The sequence below is a fragment of the Daphnia magna genome, linkage group LG1 (genome assembly GCF_020631705.1).
Source record: "Daphnia magna isolate NIES linkage group LG1, ASM2063170v1.1, whole genome shotgun sequence".
Lineage (NCBI taxonomy): Eukaryota > Metazoa > Arthropoda > Branchiopoda > Diplostraca > Daphniidae > Daphnia > Daphnia magna.
In genome coordinates, this window is record NC_059182.1 from 4,980,440 (window position 1) to 5,006,836 (window position 26,397).

Consider the following 26,397-nt stretch of genomic DNA (forward strand, 5'->3'; position numbering starts at 1 on the left):
TTCATCATCGAGTGTGCTAACTTGATTGCCCGTGACAATGGTGGAGATGCAGGGTACAGTTACACTCGTTGATTGAGAACAATTTACATTGTGATTTTGTGTGGATGAAACAAAACTTGGACAAATTTGTGTTGGAAGATTAAGGCGTCCCATAGTCAACGTTTATGTTACGTTGCATCGTTTGTCCGTTCAACATCAACGCTTCGCTGTTGTTTTGTGGTCACGTATCGTTCCAAATTATTTGTGTGACACGATTATCTGTTCTTTTTTTTATTTTTTGTAGGTTCATCATTGTGGAGAATTAAATTGATTGGAAATTTGGAATTGACGTATCAACGTTGAGTACGTTGGCGTGGCGTGGGTACTGAGTCATCCAACGGCGTTGAGCCATCCAATATTTTTTCCTAATTACGTCTTGCCGACCTTGGTCTCGTGTTGCGAGCGGAGAATTTTTGATTCATAACTTCTCTTTTTGATATCCATTTATTAATTCTCTTTTGCTTTTTATTTAGATTTGAGTCGAAGATTATTGGCTTTTGGGTCTTATTTTTGGAAGTGGATAATCCCGTTTTTTATTTGTTTGTGAACCAGACCCAAGGGCCGGTAAGTTGTGTCCCCTAACCCTCAAAGACTTTTTCTTACAGGTACTTGAGGCTTGATAGCCGTTTTGATTGAGAGTGGGAGAGCATTGGCTCATGTTTGTTTGTGAGTCTTTGACTCCTATCTTGTTGACGGCCACTTGTTGAATACCCCCCCCACAAAACCTATTGATTGCAAGTAGCTCCCTCCCTATTTTCGATTATTAGTTAGGATTGGAATTGGGTGGCGGACGGGGCGAATATTTATCAAATTCCTTCGCTACAGTAAACGAAAAAAAAATGGCTAATCAGAACCAAGCGGGTCGCGGGGAATTTTTGATACCAGATAACGGGCCAGACAACGACGTTCACCCTCCAAATCTCCAACAAAACGTTCCACTAAACGTACAGGGCGTTCCCAACGTTCCTCCAGTAATTCATGTGGGAAATTTTAAGGAGCGGGATCCTCCAGTTTTCCGCGGGTTGCCACACGAGGACGTGATGGAGTGGATCCATCAGTTCCAGCGGGTGTCGGCTTTTAATCAGTGGGGCCCTATCCAACAACTCCGACACATTGAATTCAGTTTAGAGAGGGTGGCGGCAACATGGCTAGCGGGCCTACAACCTCGTCCCCAAACGTATGACGGGATGATGGCAGCTTTGCAAGGAGCGTTTCGGCATCACAACTATGCGATGGAACTGGAATCCAGATTGCGAGCGTGAAAACAAAAACCCGATGAGCCGGTCATGTCATACTGTTATGACATGATCTATTTATGCTCAAGAGTCGACCCGGGGATGACCGAAGAGCGTAAAATCCAGTTCATATTTCAAAATATGGAACCGACGTTAATGCAAAAGGTGTTTCCCCAAATGGATCAGTTAAACAACAACGAGCTGTTCCGGCGTCTTCAAGCTCACTGTCAGGCCTCGCTTATTGCGGAGTGATCCATCCCTGTAAATAACATTCTCCCTGTGCCACCCGTAAATAAAAAGGGGGAAATCGAGAAACTTGTACGGGACGAGGTATCAAAGAGTTTGGATCCAATTGTTCGTAAATTGGAGCAGGCAACGCGTGCGATGGAAAATGCCGGGGGATCGGGATTCAATCCAAGAATGCGGACACCAGAGAAAGGGCGAAATTCACAGTGGCAAAATCGAGATCGCCCAAACAAGAGGACAATAGACGGGCGGCCAATTTGTAACAGTTGCGGGAGTCCGGGGCATATCGCGCGTAATTGTCCGAAAGGGAAAGGATGTTTCAATTGCGGGGATCCTTGGCATTTTTCACGCCAGTGCCCCAAACGAAAACCGGATGGTGGGTCCCCAAACAAACAAGAGCCGAAAGATTCGACCCAAAAGCCGACTAATTCTCCTAAACGTCAGTCAAACTAGAACCGGTGGCAAGGGGGGAGCGTGCCACCGTTGTTTTGAATTTTCCCCAAACTGATTCTCGTCGTCTTATTCTCAAACAAGTTGATTGCCAGGGGCAGGGTGTTAAAGCCATTATTGATACGGGATCCGGAGCTTCGTTGATTTCTCCCAAATTTTGCCGAGCGTTGGGGATTGAACATTTTAGAGAATGGCAAGGGCCTCGATTATTGCTTATGGATGGGAAGGCGTTGGAACCGAACGGAATGGTCAAGTTGAGAATCCATGTAGAAGGGCGTTTGATTTGGGTCATAGCGGCGGTGAACGAAATGAATGGATTTGATCTGTTGTTGGGAAACGACGCGTTATCACAGTTGGGATGCTTCTCGGTCCAATACAATGAAGCCGGGGTGGGGTCCTTCTCGACAAAGCCCACAACTAGCGAAGAGAGTCTAAGGGGAAAGGCGGACTACATTGTGAATTGTGAAACTCTAAGCATCCCATTGTTTTCCATGATGCACGTCGACGTAGTCGTCCCACAGTTGGGAGGGCAAAATCCAGGCCATATGGTAGAACCATCTCCGAAAGTTATGGCGGATAAGGGGGTTTCGATTGGGCGGCTCTTGCTAACATCGCGTGTAACTGGTGGGACGCATCGTTTTCCCTTGACTAATTTCTCTTCGTCTACTCAATTCATCCCAGCGGGAATGGTCGTCGGAAAAATCCTGTCTGTTGATCAAGTGCTGAATGAAAATCCTGAAAGTGGTCCCACTGCTGTCCCCACCGAACCGTCGTTACCATTCGCGAGTCAAGTCAATAAAAATCTGGGAGATGAGGATCGAGAAAGGACGGTTGCGTTGCTGAATCGATATTTGCGTTGTTTCGCCGCAACACCACATGAGTTGGGTCGTTCGAACGTAGTTAAACACGTAATTGATACTGGGAACCATTTGCCCGTCCATCATCCCCCTTATGCTAGTGCGTGGCGCGAGCGCGAGTTGATTAACGATCAGACTCAGACTATGATGCGGGATAATGTTATCGTCCCTTCCAATAGCGCGTGGGCTGCGCCAGTCGTATTGGTCAGAAAAAAAGATGGGGAATGGCGTTTCTGCGTCGACTATCGTCGATTGAATGCGGTAACAACGAAAGACGTGTATCCCCTCCCAAGAATTGATGATGCCCTTAGCCGAATGGAAGGTTCGCGCTATTTCTCCATCCTAGACATGCAGGCGGGGTACTGGCAGGTCGAGGTCGATGAGCAGGATCGGGCTAAAACTGCTTTCATCACCGCGGATGGACTGTTCGAGTTCAAAGTGATGCCGTTCGGGTTAACAAATGCACCGGCAACGTTTCAACGAATGATGGATGTTGTTTTAGCTGGTCTCAAATGGAACTCATGCCTTGTCTATCTAGACGACATTGTCGTCTTCGCACCCACCGTATCTCAACATCTAGAGCGTCTGGAATCGGTCCTCCAACGTATTGAACGGGCGGGGTTGAAATTGAAGTTGTCAAAGTGTTCATTCCTAGAGCAATCCCTTAAAGTCTTGGGCTTTATTGTTAGTGGCGAAGGGATCTCTCCGGATCCTGAAAAGATCTCCGCCGTGCGTGATTTCCCTGTTCCGCGGAATGTAAAAGAAGTACAAAGCTTCCTTGGAATTTTTTCTTATTACCGGAGATTCGTCCCTAATTTCGCTGTCGTGGCCCGACCTCTCTCGAATATGACTAAAAAGAACCAACGTTTTTCCTGGGGGGAAGAGCACCAGCGTAGCTTTGAGGCTATGAAAACCATCCTGATTTCTCCTCCAATCTTGGCCCACCCACGGTACGATTTGCCGATGGAAATCCATTGCGATGCCAGTAATTATGGGGTGGGGGCCGTCCTTGTACAAAAACACGGAGATGAAGAACACGTCATTGCGTATGCGAGCCGCCTTTTGAGCAACCCGGAAATTAATTATTCAGTATCCGAGAAAGAGTGTCTTGCCCTTGTCTGGTCCGTCCGTAAATTTCGATCCTACATCTGGGGGCTAAAGATAAGAGTGGTGACGGATCATCATTCTCTCTGCTGGCTATTGAAGAAACGGGATTTGTCTGGGAGACTTGCGCGGTGGAGCCTTCAGCTCCAAGACCTCGACATTGAAATAGTGCACCGTAGCGGGCGTCTTCACTCTGATGCAGACGGGTTGTCACGGGCCCCCACGGGTTGTCCCGAGGAAGAAGAGGAGATTCCCCTCCTGAATGTCACTGTGGTCCCGGGTGCGATGGATATCGGGTCGGATCAACGGAAATCTTCGTGGTGGGAAGGCATCTTAAGGGGGATGAAAGACACAGCGCCCACTCTCCGGATTAAAAAATTGATTCAACCCTATGAGCTGAAGGGGGATGTCCTTTATCGCCGTCGAATTCGTGGTGGGGTGGAATCGTATCAACTCTGTCTCCCCAAAAGCCTCGTCGAACAAGTGCTTTTAGCCTGCCATAGCGACATCACCGCTGGACACCTGGGAGTGACGCGCACGACGTATAAAATCCAACAGCGATATTACTGGCCGGGAATGCGACGTCAAATTACTCGTTTTGTACTCTCATGTGTCGATTGCCAAACGAAAAAAAGAGCTCGGGAAGCGCCGGCTGGTCTTATGCGTCCGATACGCGTTAGTAAGCCGTTTGAGAAAGTGGGGATTGACTTGATAGGCCCTTTCCCTCTCACTAGCGCCGGGAATCGACACGCCATTGTGGCTGTTGATTATTTAACGAAATGGGTAATTTGTAAACCTGTTCCTTCAGCGTCGTCCAAAGAAGTCGTTGACTTCTTTGTACGGAATGTAGTCCTCCAACATGGGGGCGCCTGTGTTCCTAATCTCCGATCGTGGAAAGTGTTTGACGGCTAACTTTTCTGAGGAGCTTTTTAAAGCCTTGCAGACTAATCACTTGGTTACGGCTGCGTATCATCCTCAGTGTAATGGGTTGGTCGAGCGGTACAACCATGCCTTTGCGGAAATGCTCTCGATGTACGTAAATTCACTCCATAATGATTGGGATGAGTTCATTGATTTCGTCACCTTCGCCTACAATACGAGTCGCCAGGAGTCGACTGGGTTTAGCCCATTCTTTCTCTTATATGGGCGGGAGGCCGTACTACCGATTGATGTTGCGTTGGGAAATAATCCAGAAAAAGATTTAGATGTTGGTGACTCCAGTGACCGTGCCCGTACGCTGACGACGAGCCTCTCCGCTATTCGTGAAAAGGTGAAGAAAAGGATGGCGATTGTTCAGTCAAGACAAAAGAAACGGTATGATCGCCGCCGCCGACAAGTGAAGTTTATTGTAGGCGATCCGGTGCTTGTATATCGCCCCATTCGAAAAAAAGGACGCGCGACGAAGTTTCTACATCGTTACTTTGGCCCTTACCGTATAGTTCGTCGGGTAAGTGACCTCAACTATATCGTGGAGCCACTATATTGGAAAAAGAAGAATCAAGATTGTGTTCATGTGTCTCATCTAAAGCCGTTTAGGCATAGTGCGCCGAGTGGAAAAATTAGTGTTAAATCACCCGTAGTCAAGACACCCGTTTCAATTATCTTGAAAAAGCAGACATTGGAAAATCAAGTGAAATAAAAGACGCCTAAAGTGGTGCGGTGGTGTGATCAGCAATCTCGAGCTGTGGATCAAGAGCAGCATTGCGAAAAAGACGCTTCATCAACAACTGGATTAAGAGACGAAAGAGTGGGCGGTATGTTCTTCGCTCTCGCCGAAGATTGAGGTCCCCGACTCGACTTGATTTGTAGTTAAATTGTGTGATTTGTTGTATGGCCAATTTAACGTGTATCATGTATGTTTGGCTTGTTGGACTGATTTGATTTTGTTGTGTCGTGGAGAGGTTGGACCGTCATGGCAGAGTGAGACTGTGTCGTGGAGAGGTTGGACCGCAACGACAGGGGTCTTCACTGTGAGGATCCTGTGTGCGCATGAGAGAGTTTGGAAGATGGTACCTTCCAACAGTTTGCGGAAGCTTCCGGGGAAGATGTGTCTTCCTGTGTGTGTGTGTATGTTAAGTTAGATGTGCACTTAGTTTAAGCTAGTTTAAGTTCGGTTTAAGTATAATAATTTCGGTGGTTGGGTAAAAAAAAAAAAAAAAAAATGGGAATTAAGATCATTTGTTTTTCAGTCGCATCCTTTATGTTCGATGATCGGGACGATCATTTTTCGTAAGGGGGGGAAATGTCACGTCCTGTCCTGTTCGCTTTACTTTTACTTACCAGATGAGCGCTAGATGGCCTTGAGTCGCTTGGCGTTCTTACATTTAATCCATATCTCTCTTGCACTTCTCGTCTGCTGACCACGCTGAGTGGATGTTAGTTTTGCTCTTCTCTGATTGTGTGTGAGTTAATCTCTTGCTTGTGTGAATGTGTTAGTTCCACTAGGGCACCATTGGTTAAGTTAGTGTAGTGTAGTGACAATTAGTGTAGTTAGCCAATGGTGAAGGTCACCGTCTTGTTCTGTGCCGTGTCGTTGGCCAGCATTACGGTGCTTTTTACAAGTGGTTTTCATCATCGAGTGTGCTAACTTGATTGCCCGTGACAGTATCACTGAGACGAATCCAATGCTCATTTGGGAAATATTCGTTTACAATTCATCGTTGGAGAAATTTAGGGTAAAAGTTTGTATCACGTGATCTACCTTATGGACACGTGTGATAAAGAGGAAGGGCTAGTTCGGAAACGTTTACTTTCATTACCTTAACCCTTGAATCTTTGCTTTCTTTCTCTCATTCCCTCTCTTCAGAAATTCCAATTAACCAGCCGCAAACGCCATCTCTGGAGCTTAACACGCGTAGCTCAACTGATTCTGCAGCCGTTACTACTCCCGATATACATCATGGTCTAACCCACCTCCTTTCCATATGTGGAGGCAGCTGTTTCATGTCTTGCTGGAAATCAAACGTATGAATCACACACAAAAAAAATTTATTTAAGTTGTTATTTTTCTTTAGGACTCCACCATTCCTTTGACAGAAGAAATACTCAATGGATTGTTGGGATCGTTTCTGTTTGCGTTAACCATTAACATGTGCCTGGCTAGCTCAGTCGGTAGAGCATGAGACTCTTAATCTCAGGGTCGTGGGTTCGAGCCTCACGTTGGGCGTTCAATTCCATGTGGTCTTAATCGAAACTTAGTTTCAATCAATGCGTGTAATTCAGTTCCCATAGTGTAGTGGTTATCACGTCGGCCTAACACGCTGAAGGTCCTCAGTTCGATCCTGGGTGGGAACAAGACATCCTTTGCATACAGTTCTGATGTGGTTATTTATATTGTTAACTTAGATTCGGTTGTAAAACCCTTTTATAAAAAGGATCCTATTGTACAATTCGTGTTCTCATAGTGTAGCGGTTATCACGTCGGCCTCACACGCTGAAGGTCCTCAGTTCGATCCTGGGTGAGAACAGTCGGTTTTTGAAGTTTATCAATTTCACTGCAATCTGCGTGTCTGAGTCGTAACCAAAGGGCACGCCAAGTGGGGAGTCGGGTGAATTTTCCATATGGTCCCGCACAAGGCTTTTAACTAGCTGATTACCACCAGAAGACTCCCGAAAATGAAGTACACATGTTGTTTTTAGAGTAGTTTTGTTGTTTTGACGATTCAAAATTCCTTTAATTTGCTATTTTACGCGTCCCAAGTTTACTCATCATCAATGAAAGGAGTGCAAAGTAGCATAACTAATAAAGATAACCATAATCTGTTTAACTGTAGAGTTATCATGGTTGTACACCACTGATGACTAGGCAACGATGTATACGGAAAAGATACAGATGATTCTTAACCTATCATAAGGAGTCTCTAAGGATAAAAAAGAATATGTAAAAACTCCTATGCTACGCCCCTGGGTGGGATCGAACCACCAGCCTTCCGGTTAACAGCCGAACGCGCTAGCCAATTGCGCCACAAAGGCATCTGAATTAATTGGGGGAAACGGAAACTTTGTGCTTCTTTACGACTGAGAGAAACGTAATGTGTTCATTCTCCAACCCTTTTGGTGATCCCAGAAACAACAATTGGGCACCATTTATCTAGTTTATGCTGCTACTGTCAGTGACAGGATACAAATGTTTAGTAAATAAAACCGGAAACAGACGGCTTCTTCCAGACGTCAGATGGCGCTGATGTTTTTAAATATTTTTTCCCTTCGTTACCACCATCAAGTTTACCAGGAGTAGAAATGGAAGTACTCTTCTCACGGAAGAAATTGAGCTACACTCGTTCTGCTCCAGAGATGGCGTCGCGGCTGGTAAGTTCCAAACTAACAAATATTTTAGGTTTTATCGAATCAAATAATTTACATTTTATTCGTATCACTGAGACGAATCCAATGCTCATTTGGGAAATATTCGTTTACAATTCATCGTTGGAGAAATTTAGGGTAAAAGTTTGTATCACGTGATCTACCTTATGGACACGTGTGATAAAGAAGGAAGGGCTAGTTCGGAAACGTTTACTTTCATTACCTTAACCCTTGAATCTTTGCTTTCTTTCTCTCATTCCCTCTCTTCAGAAATTCCAATTAACCAGCCGCAAACGCCATCTCTGGAGCTTAACACGCGTAGCTCAACTGATTCTGCAGCCGTTACTACTCCCGATATACATCATGGTCTAACCCACCTCCTTTCCATATGTGGAGGCAGCTGTTTCATGTCTTGCTGGAAATCAAACGTATGAATCACACACAAAAAAAAATTTATTTAAGTTGTTATTTTTCTTTAGGACTCCACCATTCCTTTGACAGAAGAAATACTCAATGGATTGTTGGGATCGTTTCTGTTTGCGTTAACCATTAACATGTGCCTGGCTAGCTCAGTCGGTAGAGCATGAGACTCTTAATCTCAGGGTCGTGGGTTCGAGCCCCACGTTGGGCGTTCAATTCCATGTGGTCTTAATCGAAACTTGGTTTCAATCAATGCGTGTAATTCAGTTCCCATAGTGTAGTGGTTATCCCGTCGGCCTAACACGCTGAAGGTCCTCAGTTCGATCCTGGGTGGGAACAAGACATCCTTTGCATACAGTTCTGATGTGGTTATTTATATTGTTAACTTAGATTCGGTTGTAAAACCCTTTTATAAAAAGGATCCTATTGTAAAATTCGTGTTCTCATAGTGTAGCGGTTATCACGTCGGCCTCACACGCTGAAGGTCCTCAGTTCGATCCTGGGTGAGAACAGTCGGTTTTTGAAGTTTATCAATTTCACTGCAATCTGCGTGTCTGAGTAGTAACCAAAGGGCACGCCAAGTGGGGAGTCGGGTGAATTTTCCATATGGTCCCGCACAAGGCTTTTAACTAGCTGATTACCACCAGAAGACTCCCGAAAATGAAGTACACATGTTGTTTTTAGAGTAGTTTTGTTGTTTTGACGATTCAAAATTCCTTTAATTTGCTATTTTACGCGTCCCAAGTTTACTCATCATCAATGAAAGGAGTGCAAAGTAGCATAACTAATAAAGATAACCATAATCTGTTTAACTGTAGAGTTATCATGGTTGTACACCACTGATGACTAGGCAACGATGTATACGGAAAAGATACAGATGATTCTTAACCTATCATAAGGAGTCTCTAAGGATAAAAAAGAATATGTAAAAACTCCTATGCTACGCCCCTGGGTGGGATCGAACCACCAGCCTTCCGGTTAACAGCCGAACGCGCTAGCCAATTGCGCCATAAAGGCATCTGAATTAATTGGGGGAAACGGAAACTTTGTGCTTCTTTACGACTGAGAGAAACGTAATGTGTTCATTCTCCAACCATTTTGGTAATCCCAGAAACAACAATTGGGCACCATTTATCTAGTTTATGCTGCTACTGTCAGTGACAGGATACAAATTTTTAGTAAATAAAACCGGAAACAGACGGCTTCTTCCAGACGTCAGATGGCGCTGATGTTTTTAAATATTTTTTCCCTTCGTTACCACCATCAAGTTTACCAGGAGTAGAAATGGAAGTACTCTTCTCACGGAAGAAATTGAGCTACACTCGTTCTGCTCCAGAGATGGCGTCGCGGCTGGTAAGTTCCAAACTAACAAATATTTTAGGTTTGATCGAATCAAATAATTTACATTTTATTCGTATCACTGAGACGAATCCAATGCTCATTTGGGAAATATTCGTTTACAATTCATCGTTGGAGAAATTTAGGGTAAAAGTTTGTATCACGTGATCTACCTTATGGACACGTGTGATAAAGAGGAAGGGCTAGTTCGGAAACGTTTACTTTCATTACCTTAACCCTTGAATCTTTGCTTTCTTTCTCTCATTACCTCTCTTCAGAAATTCCAATTAACCAGCCGCAAACGCCATCTCTGGAGCTTAACACGCGTAGCTCAACTGATTCTGCAGCCATTACTACTCCCGATATACATCATGGTCTAACCCACCTCCTTTCCATATGTGGAGGCAGCTGTTTCATGTCTTGCTGGAAATCAAACGTATGAATCACACACAAAAAAAAATTTATTTAAGTTGTTATTTTTCTTTAGGACTCCACCATTCCTTTGACAGAAGAAATACTCAATGGATTGTTGGGATCGTTTCTGTTTGCGTTAACCATTACCATGTGCCTGGCTAGCTCAGTCGGTAGAGCATGAGACTCTAAATCTCAGGGTCGTGGGTTCGAGCCCCACGTTGGGCGTTCAATTCCATGTGATCTTAATCGGAACTTGGTTTCAATCAATGCGTGTAATTCAGTTCCCATAGTGTAGTGGTTATCACGTCGGCCTAACACGCTGAAGGTCCTCAGTTCGATCCTGGGTGGGAACAAGACATCCTTCGCATACAGTTCTGATGTGGTTATTTATATTGTTAACTTAGATTCGGTTGTAAAACCCTCTTATAAAAAGGATCCTATTGTAAAATTCGTGTTCTCATAGTGTAGCGGTTATCACGTCGGCATCACACGCTGAAGGTCCTCAGTTCGATCCTGGGTGAGAACAGTCGGTTTTTGAAGTTTATCAATTTCACTGCAATCTGCGTGTCTGAGTAGTAACCAAAGGGCACGCCAAGTGGGGAGTCGGGTGAATTTTCAATATGGTCCCGCACAAGGCTTTTAACTGGCTGATTACCACCAGAAGACTCCCGAAAATGAAGTACACATGTTGTTTTTAGAGTAGTTTTGTTGTTTTGACGATTCAAAATTCCTTTAATTTGCTATTTTACGCGTCCCAAGTTTACTCATCATCAATGAAAGGAGTGCAAAGTAGCATAACTAATAAAGATAACCATAATCTGTTTAACTGTAGAGTTATCATGGTTGTACACCACTGATGACTAGGCAACGATGTATACGGAAAAGATACAGATGATTCTTAACCTATCATAAGGAGTCTCTAAGGATAAAAAAGAATATGTAAAAACTCCTATGCTACGCCCCTGGGTGAGATCGAACCACCAGCCTTCCGGTTAACAGCCGAACGCGCTAGCCAATTGCGCCACAAAGGCATCTGAATTAATTGGGGGAAACGGAAACTTTGTGCTTCTTTACGACTGAGAGAAACGTAATGTGTTCATTCTCCAACCCTTTTGGTAATCCCAGAAACAACAATTGGGCACCATTTATCTAGTTTATGCTGCTACTGTCAGTGACAGGATACAAATTTTTAGTAAATAAAACCGGAAACAGACGGCTTCTTCCAGACGTCAGATGGCGCTGATGTTTTTAAATATTTTTTCCCTTCGTTACCACCATCAAGTTTACCAGGAGTAGAAATGGAAGTACTCTTCTCACGGAAGAAATTGAGCTACACTCGTTCTGCTCCAGAGATGGCGTCGCGGCTGGTAAGTTCCAAACTAACAAATATTTTAGGTTTGATCGAATCAAATAATTTACATTTTATTCGTATCACTGAGACGAATCCAATGCTCATTTGGGAAATATTCGTTTACAATTCATCGTTGGAGAAATTTAGGGTAAAAGTTTGTATCACGTGATCTACCTTATGGACACGTGTGATAAAGAGGAAGGGCTAGTTCGGAAACGTTTACTTTCATTACCTTAACCCTTGAATCTTTGCTTTCTTTCTCTCATTCCCTCTCTTCAGAAATTCCAATTAACCAGCCGCAAACGCCATCTCTGGAGCTTAACACGCGTAGCTCAACTGATTCTGCAGCCGTTACTACTCCCGATATACATCATGGTCTAACCCACCTCCTTTCCATATGTGGAGGCAGCTGTTTCATGTCTTGCTGGAAATCAAACGTATGAATCACACACAAAAAAAAATTTATTTAAGTTGTTATTTTTCTTTAGGACTCCACCATTCCTTTGACAGAAGAAATACTCAATGGATTGTTGGGATCGTTTCTGTTTGCGTTAACCATTAACATGTGCCTGGCTAGCTCAGTCGGTAGAGCATGAGACTCTTAATCTCAGGGTCGTGGGTTCGAGCCCCACGTTGGGCGTTCAATTCCATGTGGTCTTAATCGAAACATGGTTTCAATCAATGCGTGTAATTCAGTTCCCATAGTGTAGTGGTTATCACGTCGGCCTAACACGCTGAAGGTCCTCAGTTCGATCCTGGGTGGGAACAAGACTTCCTTCGCATACAGTTCTGATGTGGTTATTTATATTGTTAACTTAGATTCGGTTGTAAAACCCTTTTATAAAAAGGATCCTATTGTAAAATTCGTGTTCTCATAGTGTAGCGGTTATCACGTCGGCCTGACACGCTGAAGGTCCTCAGTTCGATCCTGGGTGAGAACAGTCGCTTTTTGAAGTTTATTAATTTCACTGCAATCTGCGTGTCTGAGTAGTAACCAAAGGGCACGCCAAGTGGGGAGTCGGGTGAATTTTCCATATGGTCCCGCACAAGGCTTTTAACTGGCTGATTACCACCAGAAGACTCCCGAAAATGAAGTACACATGTTGTTTTTAGAGTAGTTTTGTTGTTTTGACGATTCAAAATTCCTTTAATTTGCTATTTTACGCGTCCCAAGTTTACTCATCATCAATGAAAGGAGTGCAAAGTAGCATAACTAATAAAGATAACCATAATCTGTTTAACTGTAGAGTTATCATGGTTGTACACCACTGATGACTAGGCAACGATGTATACGGAAAAGATACAGATGATTCTTAACCTATCATAAGGAGTCTCTAAGGATAAAAAGAATATGTAAAAACTCCTATGCTACGCCCCTGGGTGAGATCGAACCACCAGCCTTCCGGTTAACAGCCGAACGCGCTAGCCAATTGCGCCACAAAGGCATCTGAATTAATTGGGGGAAACGGAAACTTTGTGCTTCTTTACGACTGAGAGAAACGTAATGTGTTCATTCTCCAACCCTTTTGGTAATCCCAGAAACAACAATTAGGCACCATTTATCTAGTTTATGCTGCTACTGTCAGTGACAGGATACAAATGTTTAGTAAATAAAACCGGAAACAGACGGCTTCTTCCAGACGTCAGATGGCGCTGATGTTTTTAAATATTTTTTCCCTTCGTTACCACCATCAAGTTTACCAGGAGTAGAAATGGAAGTACTCTTCTCACGGAAGAAATTGAGCTACACTCGTTCTGCTCCAGAGATGGCGTCGCGGCTGGTAAGTTCCAAACTAACAAATATTTTAGGTTTGATCGAATCAAATAATTTACATTTTATTCGTATCACTGAGACGAATCCAATGCTCATTTGGGAAATATTCGTTTACAATTCATCGTTGGAGAAATTTAGGGTAAAAGTTTGTATCACGTGATCTACCTTATGGACACGTGTGATAAAGAGGAAGGGCTAGTTCGGAAACGTTTACTTTCATTACCTTAACCCTTAAATTTTTCTTTTTTTTTCTCTCATTCCCTCTCTTCAGAAATTCCAATTAACCAGCCGCAAACGCCATCTCTGGAGCTTAACACGCGTAGCTCAACTGATTCTGCAGCCGTCTCTTACTACTCCCGATATACATCATGGTCTAACCCACCTCCTTTCCATATGTGGAGGCAGCTGTTTCATGTCTTGCTGGAAATCAAACGTATAAATCACCCACAAAAAAAAATTTTTTAAATTTTTTTTTTTTTTTGGGACTCCACCATTCCTTTGACAGAAGAAATACTCAATGGATTTTTGGAAGTTTTTTTTTTTGGGTAAAAAAAAAAAAAGGGGGGGGGGGGCAGTTGGGAAAGAAAAAAAAATTAAAATAAAGGGGGGGGGGGGGGAGACCCCACCTTGGGCGTTCAATTCCATGTGGTCTTAATCGAAACTTGGTTTCAATCAATGCGTGTAATTCAGTTCCCATAGTGTAGTGGTTATCACGTCGGCCTAACACGCTGAAGGTCCTCAGTTCGATCCTGGGTGGGAACAAGACATTCCTTTTGCATACAGTTCTGATGTGGTTATTTATATTGTTAACTTAGATTCGGTTGTAAAACCCTTTTATAAAAAGGATCCTATTGTAAAATTCGTGTTCTCATAGTGTAGCGGTTATCACGTCGGCCTCACACGCTGAAGGTCCTCAGTTCGATCCTGGGTGAGAACAGTCGGTTTTTGAAGTTTATCAATTTCACTGCAATCTGCGTGTTTGAGTAGTAACCAAAGGCCACGCCAAGTGGGGAGTCGGGTGAATTTTCCATATGGTCCCGCACAAGGCTTTTAACTAGCTGATTACCACCAGAAGACTCCCGAAAATGAAGTACACATGTTGTTTTTAGAGTAGTTTTGTTGTTTTGACGATTCAAAATTCCTTTAATTTGCTATTTTACGCGTCCCAAGTTTACTCATCATCAATGAAAGGAGTGCAAAGTAGCATAACTAATAAAGATAACCATAATCTGTTTAACTGTAGAGTTATCATGGTTGTACACCACTGATGACTAGGCAACGATGTATACGGAAAAGAAACAGATGATTCTTAACCTATCATAAGGAGTCTCTAAGGATTAAAAAGAATATGTAAAAACTCCTATGCTACGCCCCTGGGTGGGATCGAACCACCAGCCTTCCGGTTAACAGCCGAACGCGCTAGCCAATTGCGCCACAAAGGCATCTGAATTAATTGGGGGAAACGGAAACTTTGTGCTTCTTTACGACTGAGAGAAACGTAATGTGTTCATTCTCCAACCCTTTTGGTAATCCCAGAAACAACAATTGGGCACCATTTATCTAGTTTATGCTGCTACTGTCAGTGACAGGATACAAATGTTTAGTAAATAAAACCGGAAACAGACGGCTTCTTCCAGACGTCAGATGGCGCTGATGTTTTTAAATATTTTTTCCCTTCGTTACCACCATCAAGTTTACCAGGAGTAGAAATGGAAGTACTCTTCTCACGGAAGAAATTGAGCTACACTCGTTCTGCTCCAGAGATGGCGTCGCGGCTGGTAAGTTCTAAACTAACAAATATTTTAGGTTTGATCGAATCAAATAATTTACATTTTATTCGTATCACTGAGACGAATCCAATGCTCATTTGGGAAATATTCGTTTACAATTCATCGTTGGAGAAATTTAGGGTAAAAGTTTGTATCACGTGATCTACCTTATGGACACGTGTGATAAAGAGGAAGGGCTAGTTCGGAAACGTTTACTTTCATTACCTTAACCCTTGAATCTTTGCTTTCTTTCTCTCATTCCCTCTCTTCAGAAATTCCAATTAACCAGCCGCAAACGCCATCTCTGGAGCTTAACACGCGTAGCTCAACTGATTCTGCAGCCGTTACTACTCCCGATATACATCATGGTCTAACCCACCTCCTTTCCATATGTGGAGGCAGCTGTTTCATGTCTTGCTGGAAATCAAACGTATGAATCACACACAAAAAAAAATTTATTTAAGTTGTTATTTTTCTTTAGGACTCCACCATTCCTTTGACAGAAGAAATACTCAATGGATTGTTGGGATCGTTTCTGTTTGCGTTAACCATTAACATGTGCCTGGCTAGCTCAGTCGGTAGAGCATGAGACTCTTAATCTCAGGGTCGTGGGTTCGAGCCCCACGTTGGGCGTTCAATTCCATGTGGTCTTAATCGAAACTTGGTTTCAATCAATGCGTGTAATTCAGTTCCAATAGTGTAGTGGTTATCACGTCGGCCTAACACTCTGAAGGTCCTCAGTTCGATCCTGGGTGGGAAGAAGACATCCTTTGCATACAGTTCTGATGTGGTTATTTATATTGTTAACTTAGATTCGGTTGTAAAACCCTTTTATAAAAAGGATCCTATTGTAAAATTCGTGTTCTCATAGTGTAGCGGTTATCACGTCGGCCTCACACGCTGAAGGTCCTCAGTTCGATCCTGGGTGAGAACAGTCGGTTTTTGAAGTTTATCAATTTCACTGCAATCTGCGTGTCTGAGTAGTAACCAAAGGGCACGCCAAGTGGGGAGTCAGGTGAATTTTCCATATGGTCCCGCACAAGGCTTTTAACTAGCTGATTACCACCAGAAGACTCCCGAAAATGAAGTACACATGTTGTTTTTAGAGTAGTTTTGTTGTTTTGACGATTCAAAATTCCTTTAATTTGCTATTTTACGCGTCCCAAGTTTACTCATCATCAATGAAAGGAGTGCAAAGTAGCATAACTAATAAAGATAACCATAATCTGTTTAACTGTAGAGTTATCATGGTTGTACACCACTGATGACTAGGCAACGATGTATACGGAAAAGATACAGATGATTCTTAACCTATCATAAGGAGTCTCTAAGGATAAAAAAGAATATGTAAAAACTCCTATGCTACGCCCCTGGGTGGGATCGAACCACCAGCCTTCCGGTTAACAGCCGAACGCGCTAGCCAATTGCGCCACAAAGGCATCTGAATTAATTGGGGGAAACGGAAACTTTGTGCTTCTTTACGACTGAGAGAAACGTAATGTGTTCATTCTCCAACCCTTTTGGTAATCCCAGAAACAACAATTGGGCACCATTTATCTAGTTTATGCTGCTACTGTCAGTGACAGGATACAAATGTTTAGTAAATAAAACCGGAAACAGACGGCTTCTTCCAGACGTCAGATGGCGCTGATGTTTTTAAATATTTTTTCCCTTCGTTACCACCATCAAGTTTACCAGGAGTAGAAATGGAAGTACTCTTCTCACGGAAGAAATTGAGCTACACTCGTTCTGCTCCAGAGATGGCGTCGCGGCTGGTAAGTTCCAAACTAACAAATATTTTAGGTTTGATCGAATCAAATAATTTACATTTTATTCGTATCACTGAGACGAATCCAATGCTCATTTGGGAAATATTCGTTTACAATTCATCGTTGGAGAAATTTAGGGTAAAAGTTTGTATCACGTGATCTACCTTATGGACACGTGTGATAAAGAGGAAGGGCTAGTTCGGAAACGTTTACTTTCATTACCTTAACCCTTGAATCTTTGCTTTCTTTCTCTCATTCCCTCTCTTCAGAAATTCCAATTAACCAGCCGCAAACGCCATCTCTGGAGCTTAACACGCGTAGCTCAACTGATTCTGCAGCCGTTACTACTCCCGATATACATCATGGTCTAACCCACCTCCTTTCCATATGTGGAGGCAGCTGTTTCATGTCTTGCTGGAAATCAAACGTATGAATCACACACAAAAAAAAATTTATTTAAGTTGTTATTTTTCTTTAGGACTCCACCATTCCTTTGACAGAAGAAATACTCAATGGATTGTTGGGATCGTTTCTGTTTGCGTTAACCATTAACATGTGCCTGGCTAGCTCAGTCGGTAGAGCATGAGACTCTTAATCTCAGGGTCGTGGGTTCGAGCCCCACGTTGGGCGTTCAATTCCATGTGGTCTTAATCGAAACTTGGTTTCAATCAATGCGTGTAATTCAGTTCCCATAGTGTAGTGGTTATCACGTCGTCCTAACATGCTGAAGGTCCTCAGTTCGATCCTGGGTGGGAACAAGACATCCTTTGCATACAGTTCTGATGTGGTTATTTATATTGTTAACTTAGATTCGGTTGTAAAACCCTTTTATCAAAAGGATCCTATTGTAAAATTCGTGTTCTCATAGTGTAGCGGTTATCACGTCGGCCTTACACGCTGAAGGTCCTCAGTTCGATCCTGGGTGAGAACAGTCGGTTTTTGAAGTTTATCAATTTCACTGCAATCTGCGTGTCTGAGTAGTAACCAAAGGGCACGCCAAGTGGGGAGTCGGGTGAATTTTCCATATGGTCCCGCACAAGGCTTTTAACTAGCTGATTACCACCAGAAGACTCCCGAAAATGAAGTACACATGTTGTTTTTAGAGTAGTTTTGTTGTTTTGACGATTCAAAATTCCTTTAATTTGCTATTTTACGCGTCCCAAGTTTACTCATCATCAATGAAAGGAGTGCAAAGTAGCATAACTAATAAAGATAACCATAATCTGTTTAACTGTAGAGTTATCATGGTTGTACACCACTGATGACTAGGCAACGATGTATACGGAAAAGATACAGATGATTCTTAACCTATCATAAGGAGTCTCTAAGGATAAAAAGAATATGTAAAAACTCCTATGCTACGCCCCTGGGTGGGATCGAACCACCAGCCTTCCGGTTAACAGCCGAACGCGCTAGCCAATTGCGCCACAAAGGCATCTGAATTAATTGGGGGAAACGGAAACTTTGTGCTTCTTTACGACTGAGAGAAACGTAATGTGTTCATTCTCCAACCCTTTTGGTAATCCCAGAAACAACAATTGGGCACCATTTATCTAGTTTATGCTGCTACTGTCAGTGACAGGATACAAATGTTTAGTAAATAAAACCGGAAACAGACGGCTTCTTCCAGACGTCAGATGGCGCTGATGTTTTTAAAAATTTTTCCCTTCGTTACCACCATCAAGTTTACCAGGAGTAGAAATGGAAGTACTCTTCTCACGGAAGAAATTGAGCTACACTCGTTCTGCTCCAGAGATGGCGTCGCGGCTGGTAAGTTCCAAACTAACAAATATTTTAGGTTTTATCGAATCAAATAATTTACATTTTATTCGTATCACTGAGACGAATCCAATGCTCATTTGGGAAATATTCGTTTACAATTCATCGTTGGAGAAATTTAGGGTAAAAGTTTGTATCACGTGATCTACCTTATGGACACGTGTGATAAAGAGGAAGGGCTAGTTCGGAAACGTTTACTTTCATTACCTTAACCCTTGAATCTTTGCTTTCTTTCTCTCATTCCCTCTCTTCAGAAATTCCAATTAACCAGCCGCAAACGCCATCTCTGGAGCTTAACACGCGTAGCTCAACTGATTCTGCAGCCGTTACTACTCCCGATATACATCATGGTCTAACCCACCTCCTTTCCATATGTGGAGGCAGCTGTTTCATGTCTTGCTGGAAATCAAACGTATGAATCACACACAAAAAAAAATTTATTTAAGTTGTTATTTTTCTTTAGGACTCCACCATTCCTTTGACAGAAGAAATACTCAATGGATTGTTGGGATCGTTTCTGTTTGCGTTAACCATTAACATGTGCCTGGCTAGCTCAGTCGGTAGAGCATGAGACTCTTAATCTCAGGGTCGTGGGTTCGAGCCCCACGTTGGGCGTTCAATTCCATGTGGTCTTAATCGAAACTTGGTTTCAATCAATGCGTGTAATTCAGTTCCCATAGTGTAGTGGTTATCACGTCGGCCTAACACGCTGAAGGTCCTCAGTTCGATCCTGGGTGGGAACAAGACATCCTTTGCATACATTTCTGATGTGGTTATTTATATTGTTAACTTAGATTCGGTTGTAAAACCCTTTTATAAAAAGGATCCTATTGTAAAATTCGTGTTCTCATAGTGTAGCGGTTATCACGTCGGCCTCACACGCTGAAGGTCCTCAGTTCGATCCTGGGTGAGAACAGTCGGTTTTTGAAGTTTATCAATTTCACTGCAATCTGCGTGTCTGAGTAGTAACCAAAGGGCACGCCAAGTGGGGAGTCGGGTGAATTTTCCATATGGTCCCGCACAAGGCTTTTAACTAGCTGATTACCACCAGAAGACTCCCGAAAATGAAGTACACATGTTGTTTTTAGAGTAGTTTTGTTGTTTTGACGATTCAAAATTCCTTTAATTTGCTATTTTACGCGTCCCAAGTTTACTCATCATCAATGAAAGGAGTGCAAAGTAGCATAACTAATAAAGATAACCATAATCTGTTTAACTGTAGAGTTATCATGGTTGTACACCACTGATGACTAGGCAACGATGTATACGGAAAAGATACAGATGATTCTTAACCTATCATAAGGAGTCTCTAAGGATAAAAAAGAATATGTAAAAACTCCTATGCTACGCCCCTGGGTGGGATCGAACCACCAGCCTTCCGGTTAACAGCCGAACGCGCTAGCCAATTGCGCCACAAAGGCATCTGAATTAATTGGGGGAAACGGAAACTTTGTGCTTCTTTACGACTGAGAGAAACGTAATGTGTTCATTCTCCAACCCTTTTGGTAATCCCAGAAACAACAATTGGGCACCATTTATCTAGTTTATGCTGCTACTGTCAGTGACAGGATACAAATGTTTAGTAAATAAAACCGGAAACAGACGGCTTCTTCCAGACGTCAGATGGCGCTGATGTTTTTAAATATTTTTTCCCTTCGTTACCACCATCAAGTTTACCAGGAGTAGAAATGGAAGTACTCTTCTCACGGAAGAAATTGAGCTACACTCGTTCTGCTCCAGAGATGGCGTCGCGGCTGGTAAGTTCCAAACTAACAAATATTTTAGGTTTTATCGAATCAAATAATTTACATTTTATTCGTATCACTGAGACGAATCCAATGCTCATTTGGGAAATATTCGTTTACAATTCATCGTTGGAGAAATTTAGGGTAAAAGTTTGTATCACGTGATCTACCTTATGGACACGTGTGATAAAGAGGAAGGGCTAGTTCGGAAACGTTTACTTTCATTACCTTAACCCTTGAATCTTTGCTTTCTTTCTCTCATTCCCTCTCTTCAGAAATTCCAATTAACCAGCCGCAAACGCCATCTCTGGAGCTTAACACGCGTAGCTCAACTGATTCTGCAGCCGTTACTACTCCCGATATACATCATGGTCTAACCCACCTCCTTTCCATATGTGGAGGCAGCTGTTTCATGTCTTGCTGGAAATCAAACGTATGAATCACACACAAAAAAAAATTTATTTAAGTTGTTATTTTTCTTTAGGACTCCACCATTCCTTTGACAGAAGAAATACTCAATGGATTGTTGGGATCGTTTCTGTTTGCGTTAACCATTAACATGTGCCTGGCTAGCTCAGTCGGTAGAGCATGAGACTCTTAATCTCAGGGTCGTGGGTTCGAGCCCCACGTTGGGCGTTCAATTCCATATGGTCTTAATCGAAACTTGGTTTCAATCAATGCGTGTAATTCAGTTCCCATAGTGTAGTGGTTATCACGTCGGCCTAACACGCTGAAGGTCCTCAGTTCGATCCTGGGTGGGAACAAGACATCCTTTGCATACATTTCTGATGTGGTTATTTATATTGTTAACTTAGATTCGGTTGTAAAACCCTTTTATAAAAAGGATCCTATTGTAAAATTCGTGTTCTCATAGTGTAGCGGTTATCACGTCGGCCTCACACGCTGAAGGTCCTCAGTTCGATCCTGGGTGAGAACAGTCGGTTTTTGAAGTTTATCAATTTCACTGCAATCTGCGTGTCTGAGTAGTAACCAAAGGGCACGCCAAGTGGGGAGTCGGGTGAATTTTCCATATGGTCCCGGCACAAGGCTTTTAACTAGCTGATTACCACCAGAAGACTCCCGAAAATGAAGTACACATGTTGTTTTTAGAGTAGTTTTGTTGTTTTGACGATTCAAAATTCCTTTAATTTGCTATTTTACGCGTCCCAAGTTTACTCATCATCAATGAAAGGAGTGCAAAGTAGCATAACTAATAAAGATAACCATAATCTGTTTAACTGTAGAGTTATCATGGTTGTACACCACTGATGACTAGGCAACGATGTATACGGAAAAGATACAGATGATTCTTAACCTATCATAAGGAGTCTCTAAGGATAAAAAGAATATGTAAAAACTCCTATGCTACGCCCCTGGGTGGGATCGAACCACCAGCCTTCCGGTTAACAGCCGAACGCGCTAGCCAATTGCGCCACAAAGGCATCTGAATTAATTGGGGGAAACGGAAACTTTGTGCTTCTTTACGACTGAGAGAAACGTAATGTGTTCATTCTCCAACCCTTTTGGTAATCCCAGAAACAACAATTGGGCACCATTTATCTAGTTTATGCTGCTACTGTCAGTGACAGGATACAAATGTTTAGTAAATAAAACCGGAAACAGACGGCTTCTTCCAGACGTCAGATGGCGCTGATGTTTTTAAATATTTTTTCCCTTCGTTACCACCATCAAGTTTACCAGGAGTAGAAATAGAAGTACTCTTCTCCTACGGAAGAAATTGAGCTACACTCGTTCTGCTCCAGAGATGGCGTCGCGGCTGGTAAGTTCCAAACTAACAAATATTTTAGGTTTGATCGAATCAAATAATTTACATTTTATTCGTATCACTGAGACGAATCCAATGCTCATTTGGGAAATATTCGTTTACAATTCATCGTTGGAGAAATTTAGGGTAAAGTTTGTATCACGTGATCTACCTTATGGACACGTGTGATAAAGAGGAAGGGCTAGTTCGGAAACGTTTACTTTCATTACCTTAACCCTTGAATCTTTGTTTCTTTCTCTCATTCCTCTCTTCAGAAATTCCAATTAACCAGCCGCAAACGCCATCTCTGGAGCTTAACACGCGTAGCTCAACTGATTCTGCAGCCGTTACTACTCCCGATATCATCATGGTCTAACCCACCTCCTTTCCATATGTGGAGGCAGCTGTTTCATGTCTTGCTGGAAATCAAACGTATGAATCACACACAAAAAAATTTATTTAAGTTGTTATTTTTTTAGGACCCCATTCTTTGACAGAAGAAATATAATGGTTGTTGGGAGTTTGTTTGCGTTAACCATTAACATGTGCCTGGCTAGCTCAGTCGGTAGAGCATGAGACTCTTAATCTCAGGGTCGTGGGTTCGAGCCCCACGTTGGGCGTTCAATTCCATGTGGTCTTAATCGAAACTTGGTTTCAATCAATGCGTGTAATTCAGTTCCCATAGTGTAGTGGTTATCACGTCGGCCTAACACGCTGAAGGTCCTCAGTTCGATCCTGGGTGGGAACAAGACATCCTTTGCATACATTTCTGATGTGGTTATTTATATTGTTAACTTAGATTCGGTTGTAAAACCCTTTTATAAAAAGGATCCTATTGTAAAATTCGTGTTCTCATAGTGTAGCGGTTATCACGTCGGCCTCACACGCTGAAGGTCCTCAGTTCGATCCTGGGTGAGAACAGTCGGTTTTTGAAGTTTATCAATTTCACTGCAATCTGCGTGTCTGAGTAGTAACCAAAGGGCACGCCAAGTGGGGAGTCGGGTGAATTTTCCATATGGTCCCGCACAAGGCTTTTAACTAGCTGATTACCACCAGAAGACTCCCGAAAATGAAGTACACATGTTGTTTTTAGAGTAGTTTTGTTGTTTTGACGATTCAAAATTCCTTTAATTTGCTATTTTACGCGTCCCAAGTTTACTCATCATCAATGAAAGGAGTGCAAAGTAGCATAACTAATAAAGATAACCATAATCTGTTTAACTGTAGAGTTATCATGGTTGTACACCACTGATGACTAGGCAACGATGTATACGGAAAAGATACCGATGATTCTTAACCTATCATAAGGAGTCTCTAAGGATAAAAAAGAATATGTAAAAACTCCTATGCTACGCCCCTGGGTGGGATCGAACCACCAGCCTTCCGGTTAACAGCCGAACGCGCTAGCCAATTGCGCCACAAAGGCATCTGAATTAATTGGGGAAACGGAAACTTTGTGCTTCTTTACGACTGAGAGAAACGTAATGTGTTCATTCTCCAACCCTTTTGGTAATCCCAGAAACAACAATTGGGCACCATTTATCTAGTTTATGCTGCTACTGTCAGTGACAGGATACAAATGTTTAGTAAATAAAACCGGAAACAGACGGCTTCTTCCAGACGTCAGATGGCGCTGATGTTTTTAAATATTTTTTCCCTTCGTTACCACCATCAAGTTTACCAGGAGTAGAAATGGAAGTACTCTTCTCACGGAAGAAATTGAGCTACACTCGTTCTGCTCCAGAGATGGCGTCGCGGCTGGTAAGTTCCAAACTAACAAATATTTTAGGTTTTATCGAATCAAATAATTTACATTTTATTCGTATCACTGAGACGAATCCAATGCTCATTTGGGAAATATTCGTTTACAATTCATCGTTGGAGAAATTTAGGGTAAAAGTTTGTATCACGTGATCTACCTTATGGACACGTGTGATAAAGAGGAAGGGCTAGTTCGGAAACGTTTACTTTCATTACCTTAACCCTTGAATCTTTGCTTTCTTTCTCTCATTCCCTCTCTTCAGAAATTCCAATTAACCAGCCGCAAACGCCATCTCTGGAGCTTAACACGCGTAGCTCAACTGATTCTGCAGCCGTTACTACTCCCGATATACATCATGGTCTAACCCACCTCCTTTCCATATGTGGAGGCAGCTGTTTCATGTCTTGCTGGAAATCAAACGTATGAATCACACACAAAAAAAAATTTATTTAAGTTGTTATTTTTCTTTAGGACTCCACCATTCCTTTGACAGAAGAAATACTCAATGGATTGTTGGGATCGTTTCTGTTTGCGTTAACCATTAACATGTGCCTGGCTAGCTCAGTCGGTAGAGCATGAGACTCTTAATCTCAGGGTCGTGGGTTCGAGCCCCACGTTGGGCGTTCAATTCCATGTGGTCTTAATCGAAACTTGGTTTCAATCAATGCGTGTAATTCAGTTCCCATAGTGTAGTGGTTATCACGTCGGCCTAACACGCTGAAGGTCCTCAGTTCGATCCTGGGTGGGAACAAGACATCCTTTGCATACAGTTCTGATGTGGTTATTTATATTGTTAACTTAGATTCGGTTGTAAAACCCTTTTATAAAAAGGATCCTATTGTAAAATTCGTGTTCTCATAGTGTAGCGGTTATCACGTCGGCCTTACACGCTGAAGGTCCTCAGTTCGATCCTGGGTGAGAACAGTCGGTTTTTGAAGTTTATCAATTTCACTGCAATCTGCGTGTCTGAGTAGTAACCAAAGGGCACGCCAAGTGGGGAGTCGGGTGAATTTTCCATATGGTCCCGCACAAGGCTTTTAACTAGCTGATTACCACCAGAAGACTCCCGAAAATGAAGTACACATGTTGTTTTTAGAGTAGTTTTGTTGTTTTGACGATTCAAAATTCCTTTAATTTGCTATTTTACGCGTCCCAAGTTTACTCATCATCAATGAAAGGAGTGCAAAGTAGCATAACTAATAAAGATAACCATAATCTGTTTAACTGTAGAGTTATCATGGTTGTACACCACTGATGACTAGGCAACGATGTATACGGAAAAGATACAGATGATTCTTAACCTATCATAAGGAGTCTCTAAGGATAAAAAAGAATATGTAAAAACTCCTATGCTACGCCCCTGGGTGGGATCGAACCACCAGCCTTCCGGTTAACAGCCGAACGCGCTAGCCAATTGCGCCACAAAGGCATCTGAATTAATTGGGGGAAACGGAAACTTTGTGCTTCTTTACGACTGAGAGAAACGTAATGTGTTCATTCTCCAACCCTTTTGGTAATCCCAGAAACAACAATTGGGCACCATTTATCTAGTTTATGCTGCTACTGTCAGTGACAGGATACAAATGTTTAGTAAATAAAACCGGAAACAGACGGCTTCTTCCAGACGTCAGATGGCGCTGATGTTTTTAAATATTTTTTCCCTTCGTTACCACCATCAAGTTTACCAGGAGTAGAAATGGAAGTACTCTTCTCACGGAAGAAATTGAGCTACACTCGTTCTGCTCCAGAGATGGCGTCGCGGCTGGTAAGTTCCAAACTAACAAATATTTTAGGTTTTATCGAATCAAATAATTTACATTTTATTCGTATCACTGAGACGAATCCAATGCTCATTTGGGAAATATTCGTTTACAATTCATCGTTGGAGAAATTTAGGGTAAAAGTTTGTATCACGTGATCTACCTTATGGACACGTGTGATAAAGAGGAAGGGCTAGTTCGGAAACGTTTACTTTCATTACCTTAACCCTTGAATCTTTGCTTTCTTTCTCTCATTCCCTCTCTTCAGAAATTCCAATTAACCAGCCGCAAACGCCATCTCTGGAGCTTAACACGCGTAGCTCAACTGATTCTGCAGCCGTTACTACTCCCGATATACATCATGGTCTAACCCACCTCCTTTCCATATGTGGAGGCAGCTGTTTCATGTCTTGCTGGAAATCAAACGTATGAATCACACACAAAAAAAATTTATTTAAGTTGTTATTTTTCTTTAGGACTCCACCATTCCTTTGACAGAAGAAATACTCAATGGATTG

At 42.5% G+C, this 26,397-nt stretch overlaps 10 non-coding genes across 10 annotated transcripts; all 10 read left to right on the forward strand.

Moving 5' to 3' along the window:
- Positions 1–7,325: 7,325 nt before the first annotated feature.
- Trnav-cac lies at positions 7,326–7,398 on the forward strand. The gene has a single exon. It is a non-coding gene; the product is annotated as a tRNA-Val (tRNA).
- Positions 7,399–9,092: 1,694 nt separating this feature from the next.
- On the forward strand, positions 9,093–9,165 carry Trnav-cac. The gene has a single exon. It is a non-coding gene; the product is annotated as a tRNA-Val (tRNA).
- Positions 9,166–12,624: 3,459 nt separating this feature from the next.
- On the forward strand, positions 12,625–12,697 carry Trnav-gac. Its single transcript has one exon. It is a non-coding gene; the product is annotated as a tRNA-Val (tRNA).
- Positions 12,698–14,394: 1,697 nt separating this feature from the next.
- Positions 14,395–14,467, forward strand: Trnav-cac. Its single transcript has one exon. It is a non-coding gene; the product is annotated as a tRNA-Val (tRNA).
- Positions 14,468–16,160: 1,693 nt separating this feature from the next.
- On the forward strand, positions 16,161–16,233 carry Trnav-cac. The gene has a single exon. It is a non-coding gene; the product is annotated as a tRNA-Val (tRNA).
- A 1,693-nt stretch (positions 16,234–17,926) lies between these two features.
- Trnav-uac lies at positions 17,927–17,999 on the forward strand. The gene has a single exon. It is a non-coding gene; the product is annotated as a tRNA-Val (tRNA).
- Positions 18,000–19,690: 1,691 nt separating this feature from the next.
- On the forward strand, positions 19,691–19,763 carry Trnav-cac. The gene has a single exon. It is a non-coding gene; the product is annotated as a tRNA-Val (tRNA).
- A 1,693-nt stretch (positions 19,764–21,456) lies between these two features.
- On the forward strand, positions 21,457–21,529 carry Trnav-cac. The gene has a single exon. It is a non-coding gene; the product is annotated as a tRNA-Val (tRNA).
- Positions 21,530–23,205: 1,676 nt separating this feature from the next.
- Positions 23,206–23,278, forward strand: Trnav-cac. Its single transcript has one exon. It is a non-coding gene; the product is annotated as a tRNA-Val (tRNA).
- Positions 23,279–24,970: 1,692 nt separating this feature from the next.
- On the forward strand, positions 24,971–25,043 carry Trnav-uac. Its single transcript has one exon. It is a non-coding gene; the product is annotated as a tRNA-Val (tRNA).
- Positions 25,044–26,397: the final 1,354 nt, after the last annotated feature.